This window comes from Carcharodon carcharias, chromosome 16, assembly GCF_017639515.1.
Source record: "Carcharodon carcharias isolate sCarCar2 chromosome 16, sCarCar2.pri, whole genome shotgun sequence".
Classification (NCBI taxonomy): Eukaryota; Metazoa; Chordata; class Chondrichthyes; order Lamniformes; family Lamnidae; genus Carcharodon; species Carcharodon carcharias.
Genome location: NC_054482.1, coordinates 84,298,717 through 84,313,504, shown reverse-complemented (window position 1 = coordinate 84,313,504; position 14,788 = coordinate 84,298,717). Strand labels below are relative to the sequence as shown.

The window sequence follows — 14,788 nt, the reverse complement described above, 5'->3', positions numbered from 1 at the left end:
GGAACCTTTCCAGAATCTAGTGAATTTTGGAAAATTAACATCAATGCACCTATTACCTCATTAGCCACCTCTTTTAAAGACCCTAGGATGAAGTCCATCAGGACCCAGAGACTTGTCAGCCTGCAGCTCCATCAATTTGCTCAGTACTGCTTCCCTAGTGGTTGTAATTTCACCAGGTCCCTCGCTCCCTTTTAGCTTCTAATTTACTGCTATTTCTGGAATGCTTTTTGTATCCTTTATAGTGCAGACAGAAGCAAAATTTGTTAATTTCATCTACCATTTCCTTATTATCTACTATTAACTCACTATTACCACTCTCTATAGGACTAACACTCACTTTACTTACTCTTTTCCTTTTTAAATACCCATAAAAACTCATGCTATCCATTTTTACATTTCTAGCTAGCTTCCTCTCATACTCTAATTTCTTTCTCCTGATTAACTTTTTAGTCATTCTCTGCCATTCTTTATATTCTGACCAATCACTTGACCTGCACTCACCTTTGTTCAGTTATATGCTTTTTCCTTAAGTTTGATGCTTTTCCCAACTTTTTCAGTTAACCACAAATGGGTCCTCCTCTTAGAATTTTTCTTTTTAGTTGGAAAATACTTATTCTGAGCATTCTGAAATATCCCCTTAAATGTCTGCCAATACTTCTCTGTTAATCTATCCCCTAGCCTAGTGTCCCAGTTCACTTCAGCATGCTCAGCTTTCATGACCACATAGTTGCCCCTATTTAAGTTTAAAATACTTGTCTTAGACCCACTCTTTTCCCTTTCAAACTGGATGTAAAATTCAATCATAAAATTCAATCATAGGCACCTAAGGGTGCCTTCGTTCTGAGGTTGTAAATTAAACCTGTCACATTGAACGTAACCAGCCTAATATGACCTGCTCTCTGGTTAGTTCCAGAATGTGTTGCTCTAAGAAACTATTTCAAAAGCATTATATGAACTGCTCATCCAGGTGATTACTGCCAATCTGATTTTTCCAGTTTATATGTAGATTAAATTCACCCAAGATTATTGCCGTCCCTTTATCACAAGCACCCAGTATTGTGGTTACTGTTAGGGGTCCTGTAGATGACTCCCACTAGTTGTTTCTTTCTCCTGCTATTCCTCATCTCCAAATCCAAAACAATTCTACATCTTGATATCCTGAACCAATGCCATCCTTGATCAACAGTGCTACCCCTCCACCTTTACCTAGCTTCCTATTCTTCTTGAATGCAATATACTCCTCAATATTCAGGACCCAATCCTTGTCACCCTGAAGCCACATCTCCCTAATGGCTATCAGATCATGTTTCTTTACTTCAATGTGCACTATTATTTCATTTACTTTGTTATGACTGCTTATGAGCATTCAGATACAGAGCCTTTAGTTTTTTTCTTTGTTATCTTTGTAACATCTAGTCTTCACTATTGGTGTATTCTTAGGTTTTATCTCTATTCCTTCCTGCTATTCTATGACTTTCATTTCCCATATTATTATGGTCTCCTATCTTGAATCTACCCCTTGATTTATTATATCTACCCAAGCTTGATCGCTCACCCCCCCCGCTTCATTAGTTTAAAGCCCTCTCTACTTCCCTAGTTATGCAGCCTGCAAGAACATTCGCCTCATCAGGTGTAGACTGTTCCAATGGTACAGCCCCCCACTTTCCCCAGTACTGGTGCCATTGCCCCAGAAACCAGAACCCACTTCTCCCACACCGGTTATGAGCACATATTCATCCCTCTCATCTTATTTGCGCTATGCCAATTTGCACATGGCTCAAGTAATAGTCCAGAGATTATTACCTTGAGGTTCTGCTTCCTAATTTGGTTCTTGACTTCTCATACTGACTTTGCAGAACCTCTTTTCTTGTCCTACCTATGTCACGGTGCCTACATGGACCACAACAACTGGATCTTCCCCCTCCCTCTGCAAGATTCTCTCCAGCCCTGAGCAGATCTCCCAAACCCTGGCACCAGGCAGGTAACACAGCCTTCTGGATTCTCACAGAGAATAGTGTCAAACCCCTCACTAAACTACCACTACATTCCAGTTTGCTATCCCTGCTTGAACAGCTCCCTGTACCATGGTGCCATGGCCAGCCTGTTCATCCACCTTGCAGACCTCATTTTCATCCACATAGGTTGTGAGTACCTCAAACCTGTTTGACAATTGCAAAGCCTGAGGCTCCTCCATTACTGTCTGCTCAGTCCCTTTAGCTGCCTCACTCATGGTCACATCCTCCTGTCCCTCACTGCTGACCAAAACAGATGACCCTATTCTAAGAAGCATGACTGTCTTCTGGAACAAAGTGTCCATGTATTTCTCCCCCTCCCTGATGTTGCATAGGGTCTGTAGTTCAGCTTCCAGATCAATAATCATGATCCAGAATTCTTCTAGCTGCTCACAGTTCCTGCAGATGTTTGTCATGGATCATCTTAGCATTCAAAAGCTCCCACATTCCATTGCTGCAACATAACACCTGCCCTGCCATTGGCACTTAAGTTATTTAGTTAACTTAATTTAATTACTCACTTAGAACAATTCCTAAATATACTACACCTCTTTCCCCATGCAAGTTCCCACATGAACCTGATTCACTGCTCACTTAGTTTCCATCTCATTCACACACAGCCTCTTGTTTTCTCACACGCCACTTACTGTTTGTGCAGTTTGAAAAGCCTGTCTTTTTTATAGACCCTCTGATGAGTCACTAGGTAGTTTAGATTCCTGCTACAGTAATTAACACCAGTTGAACCAACTGCTTTCAGGTGATAGACAGATAACTACCACTCCACGCAGTTCTCTACTTAACAAGCTAGCCTAACTTACTTGAAGGTTAGTACTATGTCAGATCTTGATTCTTACTCTATAGTTAAACCTGAAAAGGACTTCCTAGAATGTGCCACGTGAACCTAATTTGCTACTCACATGGTCTCCATCTCTTTGTGGCATAATCACCTGTCACGTCATGCGCCCCTTACTCCTCTGGAAAATCAGATAAGTTTGTGGGAATATAAATAGCAGAGGATGGTTTCGATTCATCGACCTCTGGGTTTAAGATCTATCTTATACAGATAATCGTTGGGTCAGTAGCACCACAGTGCAGAATCAAGTATGCCTATGCATTTGGGAATCACAAATTACAGTGAAGTATGTAAAGTTGCTACTCACTAAAATACATGGGGCAGCTTTTTCCGGTCAGCGAGCAGGAACGGGGCCCGCTCACCGATGTATAAAATGGCGTGGAGTGATGTCGGGCGTGTGTCCCGATGTCTCCCCACATCACTTGGATTTTCAGTTCTGCAGGTGCGCAGCCAAATCAGCTGTGTGCCCGCTGACCTGTCAATAGCCTATTGAGGCCATTAAAAAAGTAATTGGAGTGAATAATGGATCTGCCCGTCCAACCTTAATGTTGGCGGGCAGGCGAAGAGCCCAGGCGGCCTTCTGAAAAAGAATGAACGCTCATCCATGGGCGAGATGAGGTTTCATGAGGGATTTAAAATTTTCTGAATATTTTTAAATAAAAGTAATGCATGTCCCAGCTCATGTGACAGTGTCACATGAGGGGACATGTCAGGAAAATTTTTTCTAACCTTTAAAAAATTTTTTATAACTTCAACCAATCTCCCTGAGGCAAGATCTCAGGGAGATCTGTGCACTCTTTTGCATACATGGGTAAGAAAGCGCACTCCCGGCTCAGGGAATTCCCCCCCCCCACCCCCCAACCCGGCCCACACAGGGAGCGCTCAGCGCTTCCGAGCGGACATCACACTGGGCGGGCCTTAATTGGCCCACCCAGGTAAAATGGCAGCACACCCCCAACCGGGGCGCCGATCAGGAACCTGCCTGCCCATGCCCACTCCCGCACAATCCCCCCTGATAGGGGGAAAATGCTGCCCATGACCTCTAATGAGCAGCTCTGTCCAGAACATACATTGGGAAGATGGAGCCTTTCTCATTCTAGGAAATGGGTTAGTTGATGTGGATCAGGTTAATCTAGCAGTGAATACAATGACTTACAAGCAACAGAAACTTTACGGTTAAGCATAGGCCTAAAATATTTGCTTCTGAGGCTACATGTACCTCATCTTTAAAAAAAAACTTCCAAATGGGTTGACTGTTCAGAAGACTGGGCTGGAGCAACACTTGGTTCCTCCTCACTGGATATGTAGTTTCAACTGAGTCAAAGATGAAAGATCTGAGCACGGATGTTCTTGAGAGCCACCCTGAGGAAACCTCAGTGTAAACTCCATCATCTGATGCACTCAGCTAGCTCTGGCACCTGAAAGATTTGAGATTTGGGTTGGAAAGGGAGATAGAATGGAAGCTCATTATCAGAAATGTCCCAGATTTGCACTAAGTGCAGTAGCGGACGGGGAAAAGAACGTTTTACCCGCCGGCCACAATGGCAGCTTTTCACGCCATGTCGTCCCAATCCCGCCTCATTAATAATGCATTCCCAGGATACACGCCGTTTTTATGGCGGGTGGGCTCTCATTTACCCACCACACCATCACCTCGCCGCCTCCCCACGCTGGGTGCCATATCTAAAGTGCAGCTGCTGGCACACCTCTCAGTGCTTCCAGCCCAGGACTGCTGAACAGAAGACATGGCCCTGAAAGGCAAGAAGACTGCAGCCTCCAGATTCAGTGACCCGTCCCTTGAAAGCCTCTTGGCCACCATGGAAACTGCCATGATGTCCTCTACCCCCGCTGTGGCCTCGAGGTCCAGCAACCTCACCACCTGGGCTTAGTAGGTGATGGCAGTGGTGATCAATGCCATAGCTGCACAGAAGAGGTTGACTAGTGCAGAAAGAGGATGAATGATCTCATCCATGCCGCCAGGGTAAGGCAACCATCTCATCACTCTAAATTCACACACTCAAGCCCATCACAAATCCACTGGCATTTCACTCAATGCCAGCTCAAGGGACCTCACCACTCACTCTCTCACACACACCCTCACATTTCCATCTGGCCTCATCTCCTCTGGAGACTGCCTCCTCAGTCTTCACCATCTTGAGGCCACTTGCAAAGATCAGCTTCTGCCTGCACACTCATCCCTTCCCCATTACAGACCTCTTCCCTTGCCTGAGGCCACTTCTCCCCCTTACCCAAGAAGGCATTGAAAAGCCAACCATACTTTATGGTAGGTAGAGATCTGTCCATGAGCTCCTCTAAAAGTGATGTTGTGCTGCCTGTGAAGCCTGGTGCTGATGACCGCGAGTGCTGCCTGAAGCAAGGTAGGCAAACAAACCTCGAAGTCCCGAGTGAAGTGCAGCTCACCAGGTGCACGTCGCTTATTTACAGTTGTGAAATACATGTACAGATGATCCAGCAGGGGGTGGGGGGAATGATTCCAGCGAGCTGGATTTATAATAATATGCAGATGTATTACAATGAAGTTCCCAACATCCAATGGGCAGAGTGGACGATTGCAAACTAGTTTCACAACGTCGTGGAACTGATTTTTGGCCTTCTCACCATATTGTCCGCTCACACCACTAAAAATGTCCACCGCCAACAGGCACGGAAAATTCTGCACAAAACTGTTGCGACAAACGCAAGTGGGTTCTTTGTAAACAGGGCTCTAAAACAGCCAATAGTCTTAACATAAGCCCAAGATTGCTTTGTCATGAAAGCATAGAATTACCTCTCAAAATAACCAAACTCTCTAACACCACCTGAATGGTGAGTGGCCCATGTTTTGACTTTACCTTTTCTAAGAATGGATTTCTATCCTTGGCCTACAAGAAACTGTGAAATGGTCAGTTAGCAGCACCTCGGGTTGCAGGATTATCAAGTAGTTGAAGGGTTATGGACCCATATATGAACTGGGAGCTGGAGTGTGCCTATGAGTAACGGAAGCCAAGTGCACATTTGTAGCCCTTTGTGAACAAAGGTGGTCTGTATAATCCAAGCCTCGATTTGTGGGACGTGTGTACGTAACTCAAGAAACCGTAGACTGCTAAGAGCTGCATAGAATAGCTAAACTATCTTCCAGACCTTTGTCTCTGGATGAGCCACCCGTTGCTCCTCATGAGCAATTGGAACATGAGAGAGCTGAGGCTTCAAACACGGCACCAATCCCTCCAGCTGCAGTAGTTCTATTTTCCTTTTCAATTATCACAAATAGTGTGATACTGGAATGGGATTCAGAGCAGGTCACAACTGATTATGTAATTATCAGCAGTTTGGCGTATCCTTTGTTTTCCAACTTCATTATTTGGTCATTGCCAAAAAACCTCAGACTATTAGCAGTACTCACCTGCCTCACTTGGACAAAGGGTAACTGGTAAGTCAAAGCGGCTGATGGCTTCTTTCCTATAAATAATTTGGCCGAGATAATTGAAAATATGAAGGCTATTCCCAATCACAAAGTCTGGAACCAGGTATGGAGCAGATGACGTAGCTAGTGATTTCATAGCCTCTGTAGCCAAACTAATCAACAAACTGAAACTAGGACCTGGCAGCTCAATTACTAACTGCAAATGGAAATATAGCTACTTAGCAAAAGGTGAAGACCCTTAAAGGAGCACTGGAGGAATCACGGGCAGTTACAATTTGAGATTATGATGTGAAGCACCAGAAGGCCAGGAGGAACATTAGAACATAAAATTAGAGTAATGGGTTGTTTTCAGCCATCATTGTACAAAACTTATATTAAAAATGTTTTTCTTTTGGCTAGATTATGTCATTAATCACAGTCAAAAGCTTTTAATGACTGACACATGTGGTGCTCTCCAGTAAACCCATGTAGAATGAAGAATATGCTGAGTTGGTGTCTGTCTGAACAGGCTGTAGGCAGAACCAATCTGGAAAAGCCGATGTGTTATGTAGATAAGCCTTAATTAAACAGTTCAGTGGAAGGAAGTGAACTCCCTTCTATGTTGCTGAACTAACAGTAAAGCTGCAGGTGTAGATAGAATTCATTGTAAGTTCATAAAAGCTGCTGTAGGCCAATGAGGAGGAATTGTCAGTGGTCTTGGAGAACATTACCAAGAAGCAACAATTCATTTTTCAGCTGCCTTTCAGAGTCTGGTAAATAGAATTTCATTTTTGACTCATGTACTTCTGATATTCCAGAGAGAAGTTATGGTTTCTTTTTACATGCCAAAGGGATTCTATTGGAGGAAAAACTACTGAGGAATTTCATGTTATCAGTACCGATTGAAAGATTTCCTCAGTTTGTTCTGGCTTGTTTCAGATAGTTTGGGTGCCAGCAAAGAAAGGGTCAGTTTTTTGCTCTAGTGATGAAATTAAAAGGGACTGCTGCTTTATACAGATTGTAGTTGATAGTAATGATTGGGAAACTCAACTTGTATTACTTTTTATTGATTCTTTTGTAAGGTTTTCAAGCTAGTGACTTGCAGGTCTGATGATTAAGCTGCAAGCTCTGGGAATAGATGGTTACGTTTTGGATTTTATCCAGGGTGTGTAATCCAGCACCTGGATTAGAGTAGGGTCAGCTAGGCTTGTTCATATTTCCTTAATCCATCTGAGTTCCATTTCTACCTCTCCAATACATTTCTATATTCCTCAGGATTATCTTTAGTATTGTTAACTCTACTTTTATCATATGACTTCTTTTTAATTTTCAATTTAGTTTTAATCTATCCACACAGCTCTCTCTTTTGAAGCACCCACTTTTTACCTTATATTGATTTTTGTTTTATATCCATTTCAAATTTGAAGAATGATAACTTTTCTGGTTATTAATTGGAGCCAGATTCCTTCTTCGCTCACTTTGCCTTTTCTAGTGAAGCACTGTTAGCTTTGAGTCTTCATTACTGTTTTCTGCTTTGTTTTGAGTTTCACATTGAAGCAGTTCTACTATTCTTGCATCATGTATCTGTCCCAGAACTTAGCCAAGTATTACTGCTTTCTTGGAACGAGAACCAGACTGATCAGAATCTTGGATGCATTCTTTTATCCTTATCACATTTGGGTTTTTTTGACCAATTCCATAAAGTGGGTTTGCATGAACTTAAAGTTATTTTATGGCCAAATGCTACAGTCTCAGACAAAGAGACCTTATCATCCAGAAATTCATTTGCGGCAGACTACCAGTTCAAGGAATAAATATAAGCCTGATGAACACCCTATATTGGCCCTCAGACCCCATTTGGTGAAATTCCAATGAAGAGTTTTTGATCTTTACACTGTCACGTTGTATTCAGCGGCCGTTGGGTAGGTCATTAAAGGGGAGGGATTTTCAAGCAAGGGGGATGCTGTCTAAGAAAAGGGAGACACAGCAAGAAAGGGGAGGGTGAGCGGGCAGCTGGGATGGGGACGATCTGCACATTGGGATGGTGGGTTGAGGCAACAATTGCAGGGGGCATTGCAGAGGCAGGGTTGAGAGGTAGCCAGCAGTGGCCTACGTTTTTAATATTTGAGCCGGGAGGAGCACTTTTTTTCCAACCTCAACTGACTCAGCACTGATTACGTTCAGAGAAACCCAGTTCCACATAGGGGAGCCTCAACAAAGCATTAGGCCTTTATTTGCATATGCAATAGGCCTAATGCCTGTTTCGGTTGCAGTCCCTGGACACCTATTTTTTGCCTATATCAATATCACAGGCAGCACATTTCTGACTTGCAATGTGTGCACTCTTGCTGGCGACCATATTAAGAGCTTAGGCCCAAAATACGGGCAAGCAACCATCAAATTGTTATGTCAGTTAATTTTCCAAGCTTTAAAAATATGCTTCCACAGTAACCAGAGACATCCACATCTTTTACTGATGGGATAGCTTTTTTATTTGACCCCAGATCAAGTTGTCTGCTGAAAATCCACTCTGGGAGTGTGTGGCAGTTGACAGGCCTGTTGGGTGAAAGCCAAAGGAACAGTGTCTTTCTGACTTCATTAGAAGTTAAAATCAGGAAGCAGCCGATTTGCTATCACCCATTTATACTATTGCGCAAAGTTCAGATCTACTCCCGACTAGACTCTCACTGCTCAAGATTAATCTTTTGTTAGCATATTCAAAATTATACCTCTTAAGGTGCACAATAGCATAGCTACCAGAACTATAAACAGTCTCTTGTACAACAACTTATTTAATCAATTAATTAACTTATTACTGGCTCAAACTAATCTACATGTAAGCTACCAGTTCATATTGAAAAGTTGAAACTTAGCAAATTAAAGTCAAAATAGCATCAAAGAGACGAGCGAAGAATTTCAAACACTTACTTCCACTCAAGCTAAACATCACACACTGCTGGCCTTGTATAGTCCACCCATTTCAGCTTAAGGCTGACAACTATAACCCAAAAATTTGACATAATTTGAAGTGTTCCATGAGAGTACAACCTTGAAATCTTGCCTGGGCATCTATTATTTATTTTCTAGTGCACTTGCTGGGGGAAATTTGGAGCAGAGGTAGCATTTAATCAGGCAGAAGGGTGGTGTGTGGAGACCCTGCAACCTTCCTGCCTGAATCCTGACTAAATCCATGGCAGTAGTGGGCTAGGGGCTTGGCATGCAGGAAACACAGCAAGGAAACCCGTGCGGGGATGCTAGCAGACTCCAGGGGCTCCTCGTTCAAAGGCATTCAGTGCCTGATCAAGGGATTTCGCATCGGGATGCTGCTGAGAGCCGCCCCCTGCCCTTGCTGCCGACCCCCCCCCCACTTCTATCATTCACCTGTGGTCTGGAATCCAGCGACGATACTAGGCCTCAAGTGGATGTCGTACTGGCAGTAGCCACTGCATTCCATACAGCTGCCAGCCTCTGATTGACCGGCAGTTTATGGCTGGTGGGACTTCTGCCCGGGGGTCTTTTATCCCTGGCAAGGCCTGTCACTGTTCGCTGCCTTAGTGGCATTTAATACGGTGGGCCTTCCCTAAAAGAGGTGACGTGGCCTCTCGCCGGCTCTCCAGCTGTCAGGCAAGACCCCCATTGCCTCCATTAAATACTGCCCCTGTTACCAAATGTAGAACAGTATTAAAAAAGCAGATTTATGTAATACCGTTTTCAGTATTTCCTAACCCTCAGTTGATGATGTGCCATCCAGAGAGTCACATTGAAATGTCAGTCTTGTTTGAGGTTACAATTCAGCCAGGAAAGCTTTCTGATTAAATTAGTCAAGGCATTGCTTTTCCTGTCTGGAGTATTCAGGTTGCATGTGAATGAGTGGGTGTAGTTTGATGGACATGCCATTCCATTTTGCTTATTTATGTAAATGTTGGTAGATTAGCAGTTGGACGTGGGGGACATTTTACCACATACTTAGGTGATTTGCTGGCATATTTTGGTCTTTGTGCATGCAGATTTCCTGATAGATTTGGTCAATTATAATTGTATTCTGATGGGTTTGTAGGCATTCTGCTTTTTTGCAACCATGGTTTTACTGGCCTGTGTTAAATATTTCTGTATTTTTTTGTCATGTGATCTGTTCTCATCATGCAGCATGAGAAAGCCTCAAAGAATGAGAGCTTTGTGCTATACAGTTTGTATTTCAAACCTTCTCTCCCATCCCATTTATTCAGCCCCTTCCCTCCATTGCCCACTAACCACCACCACCCCCCCACCCCACCCCCAAGCCCAACCCTGTCCAAGGTGTTAAAAGGAATTTTCATGCTGGTTGCAGTTCCAGCCAAGTAGGTCTGTGCGAGCCTATACAATTTACATTTGTATTGCCAGGTATTAACAGGTGGTAAGAATGTTGAAATAAGGTCAGTAGGCTCATTGACCTGTTATCGCTGATGAAGAGGCTTCTAACATTAAAATGGGCTCCTTTTAACATGCTAGTCAGGGTCCTAAGACCACGTTTGCCATTCTAGACTCATAGTTACACAGAATAAGATTGGGGATTACAGGCACAGATTGCCATATGGAAATATGATGTTGTGGCGATTACAGAGACCTGGCTGAAGGAAGGGGACAACTAAGTGTTGGATATTCCTGGATACAAGGGGCAGATGTTTTTGCATGGTGGGCGAGCGCGTGCCCGACCCACTCGAGCGTGAAATGACACGCATTCACGTCGGCCAAGCGTGCCGACATCAACACCCAGTTGTGCGATACTTCGGTCAACGGGCACGCACTGAAGTCGGCACCACACCTGCCGACAATTAAAAGGCCTATTAGGGCCATTAAATAATCAGTTAAGGTAAATTTTTTGCTGCCCAGCCAACCTAATGGTCAGTCAGCAGGCAAAAAGGCCAACTGGCCTTTGCATTTTCTTGGAAACCACATCCACAGGTGGGATGAGGTTTCCAAAAGCAAATAAAAATCAAGTTGAAGTTTTGCAATTGAATTAAAAACATGTCCTTGTTCATGGACAGAATCACATGAGGGGACATGTTTCATTATAATTTTATTTTCTTTATTATTTTTTGTTATATGTCTTCATTTCCCTGAGGCACTCCATGCCCCAGGGAATTATGCAGCGCTCACTCACGTGCGTTTTCGAAGTTCGTGCTCAGCCCGCTCGCCCTCCTCCCCCCCTCCCCCACACCCCCAACACTGACAGCGTTCAGCGCTGCCGCCTGTGTTTCACGCTGGGCAGGCCTAGATGGCCCAGCAGCGTGAAATTGCAGGGTGGTGCCGATCACAGGGGGCAGTCGATTTCCCGACTGCCCCTGCCAAACCTGCCCACCAAGGGCAAAATTCTGCCCAAGGTGTTCAGAAAAGATAGGAAAGGAGGAGGGGTGGCGGTATTGGTTAAGGAGAGCTTTGCAGTGCTGGAGAAAGAGAATATCCCAGAGGGTTCAAGGACAGAATCAATTTGACTCGAGCTAACGAACAAAAAGGGTGCAATTACATTGCTTGGTGTAGTCTATAGACCGCCAACTAACGAGAAGAATGTAGAAGAACAAATCTGCAGGGAAATTACTTATGAGTGAATACTTATGAGTGAATTTAATTACCCGAATATAGACTAGGACAGTGGTAGTGTAAAGGGCAGAGAGGAGCAAAAATTCCTAGATTGAGCTCAGGAGAATTTTCTACAGCAGTATGTGTCCAGTCTAACAAGAAAAGATGCACTGTTGGACCTGGTTCTTGGAAATGAGGTGAACCAAGTAGATCAAGTGTCAGTGGGGGAACATTTAGGAGACAGTGATCATTGTATTATACGTTTTAGGGTGATGATAGAAAAGGACGATAGCCAACCCAGAATAAGAAAAATTACCTGGACGAGAGCTGAATTCAATCGGGCAAGAATGGAGCTGGGCCAGATAGACTGGAATGAAAGATTGGTGGGAAAAAATGCAACTGAACAATGGGCTACCTTCCAAAATAATTGGTTTAGGAACAGTCAAGGTATATTCCATCGAAAGGGAAAGGTAGGGCAAACAAATCCAGAGCTCCCTGGATGAAAAAGGAGATAGAAATTAAGATAAAGAAGAAAAAGTGTGCTTATGATAGGTGTCAGGTAGAAAACACAGTTGAGAACCAAGAGGAATACAGAAGGTTCAAAGGGGAAGTGAAAAAGCATATTAGAGAAGTGGAAAGAGATTATGAGAAAAGACCGGCAGCCAACATAAAAAGGAATCCCAAAGTCTTCGATAGGCATATAAATAGTAAAAAGGTGGTAAGAGGAGGAATAGGGCTGATTAGGGACCTAAAAGGGGATTTACATTTGGACAAAGGGGCCTTGGCTGATCTATTAAATGAATGCTTTCCATCTGTCTTTACCAAGGAGGTAGATGCTACCCAGGCCATGGTGACAGGTGAGGAAACTCTGTCACTAGAAGGGTTCAAAATTGATAAGGAGGAAGTGTTGAAGAGGCTGTCAGTTGACAAGGCACTGAGACTGGATGAGATGCATCCAAGGATATTGAAGAAAGTGAGAGTAGAAATTGCAGGGGCACTGGCCATAAACTTTCAGTCTTCCCTAGACTCAGGGGTGGTGCCGGAGGACTGGAAAATTGCAGACATTATGCCCTTGTTCAAGAAATGTTGTAAGGATAAGCCCAGCAATTACAGACCAGTCAGTTTAATTTCAGCGGTGGGCAAGATTCTAGAAACAATTTTTCAGGATAGAATTAGTAGTCACATGGAAAAATATGGGTTGCTAGGAAGAGCCAGCATGGAGTTCTAACGGGGAAATTGTGTTTAACTAACTTGCTGGAGTTTTTTGAAGAGGTAACAGAAAAGGTTGATGAGGGTAATGATGTTGAAGGGGTGTATATGGACATTCAAAAGGCATTTGATACAGTGCCACACAACCGACTTGTGAGAAAAGTTATTGCTCATGGAATAAAAGGGACAGTAGCAATGTGGAAACAAAATTGGCTTATAAATTAGAAGCAGAGAGTAAATCAATGAATATTTTTCGGGCTGGAGGAAGGTTTGTAGTGGAGTTCCCCAGGGGCCGGAATTGGGACCCTTGCTTTTCCTAATATATATTAGATCTTAGTGTGCAGTGGACAATTTCAAAGTTTGCAAATTCACCAAGGCTCCTTAGACAGCACCCTCCAAACCCACAACCGCTACCACCTAGAAGGACAAGGGCAGCAGATAGATGGGAACACCACCACCTGGAGATCCCCCACCAAGTCACTCACTATCCTGCCTTGGAAATATATCGCCGTTCCTTCACTGTCACTGGGTCAAATCCTGGAACTCCCTTCCTAACAGCACTCTGGGAGTACCTACAACACATGGACTGCAGCAGTTCAAGAAGGCAGCTCACCACCACCTTCTCGGAAGGGCAACTGGGGTGGGCAGTAAATGCTGGCCCAGCCAGCGAAGCCCACATCCTGTGAATGAATAAAAAAAAATAAGAAGCTTGGGAGTGTTGTGAACTGCGAGGAGGACGATAGAAGACATAGACAAATTGGTGGAGTGGGCAGATGGGTGGGAGATAAAGTTCAATGTGGAGAAATGTGAGATGATGTATTTTGGTAGAAAGAACACGGACAGACAATATAAAATAAGGGGTGAAATTTTGAAGGGGGTGCAGGAGCAGAAAGACCTGGGTGTATATGTGTATAGATCATTGAAAGTGGCAGGACAGATGGAGAGAGCAGTTAATAAAGCATATAGTATCCTGGGCTTTATTAATATGGGCATGGTGTACAAGAGCAGAGAGGTTATGCTGAACTTATATAAGACACTCATTAGACTTCAGCTGGAGTACTGTGTACAGTTCTGAGGGCCACACTATAGGAACGATGTGAACACATTGGCGAGAGTGCAGAAGAGCTTTACAAGAATGGTTCCAGAGATGAGAAACTTCAGCTATGAGGATAGATTGGAGAGGTTGGCACTGTTGTCCTTGGAGAGAAGGCAGCTAAGAGGAGATTTGATAGAGATGTTCAAAATCATGAGGGGGGGCTGGACAGAGTAAATAGGGAGAAGCTGTGCCTGCTTGTAAAAAGATCAAGAATGAGAGGGCATATGATTTAAAGTGATTTGCAAAAGAAGCAAATGTGACGTGAGAAAAAACACAACGAGCGGTTCAGGTCTGGAGTGCACTGCCTGGAAGTGTGGTAGAGGCAGGTTCAATCGAGGCATTCAAGAGGGCATTAGATAATTATTTGAATAGAAACAATGTGCAGGAGTGTGGGGGAAAAGGCAGGGCAATGTCACTAGGTCATAATGCTCGTTTGGAGAGCTGGTGAAGACATGATGGGCTGAATGGCCTCCTTCTGTGCTGTTAACATTCTGTGATTCTGTGAATAGAAGGAGGTCACTGGTCACACTTTTGTTCTTGAAAAAACAATTGGCTCTTAAGAGGTGTGCCACATATTTTGAAGGTTTGATAAGTCAAAGTCATAATGGGGGAAAACCATAACCGTGTTTAAATTAAAGGGAATTTTTTGGCATACCTAA

At 43.7% G+C, this 14,788-nt stretch overlaps 1 protein-coding gene across 3 annotated transcripts in view; it reads left to right on the top strand.

Moving 5' to 3' along the window:
• b4galt2 (UDP-Gal:betaGlcNAc beta 1,4- galactosyltransferase, polypeptide 2) overlaps positions 1-14,788 on the top strand; it is a 405,565-nt gene that overhangs the window by 389,919 nt on the left and 858 nt on the right. The window lies entirely within an intron of this gene.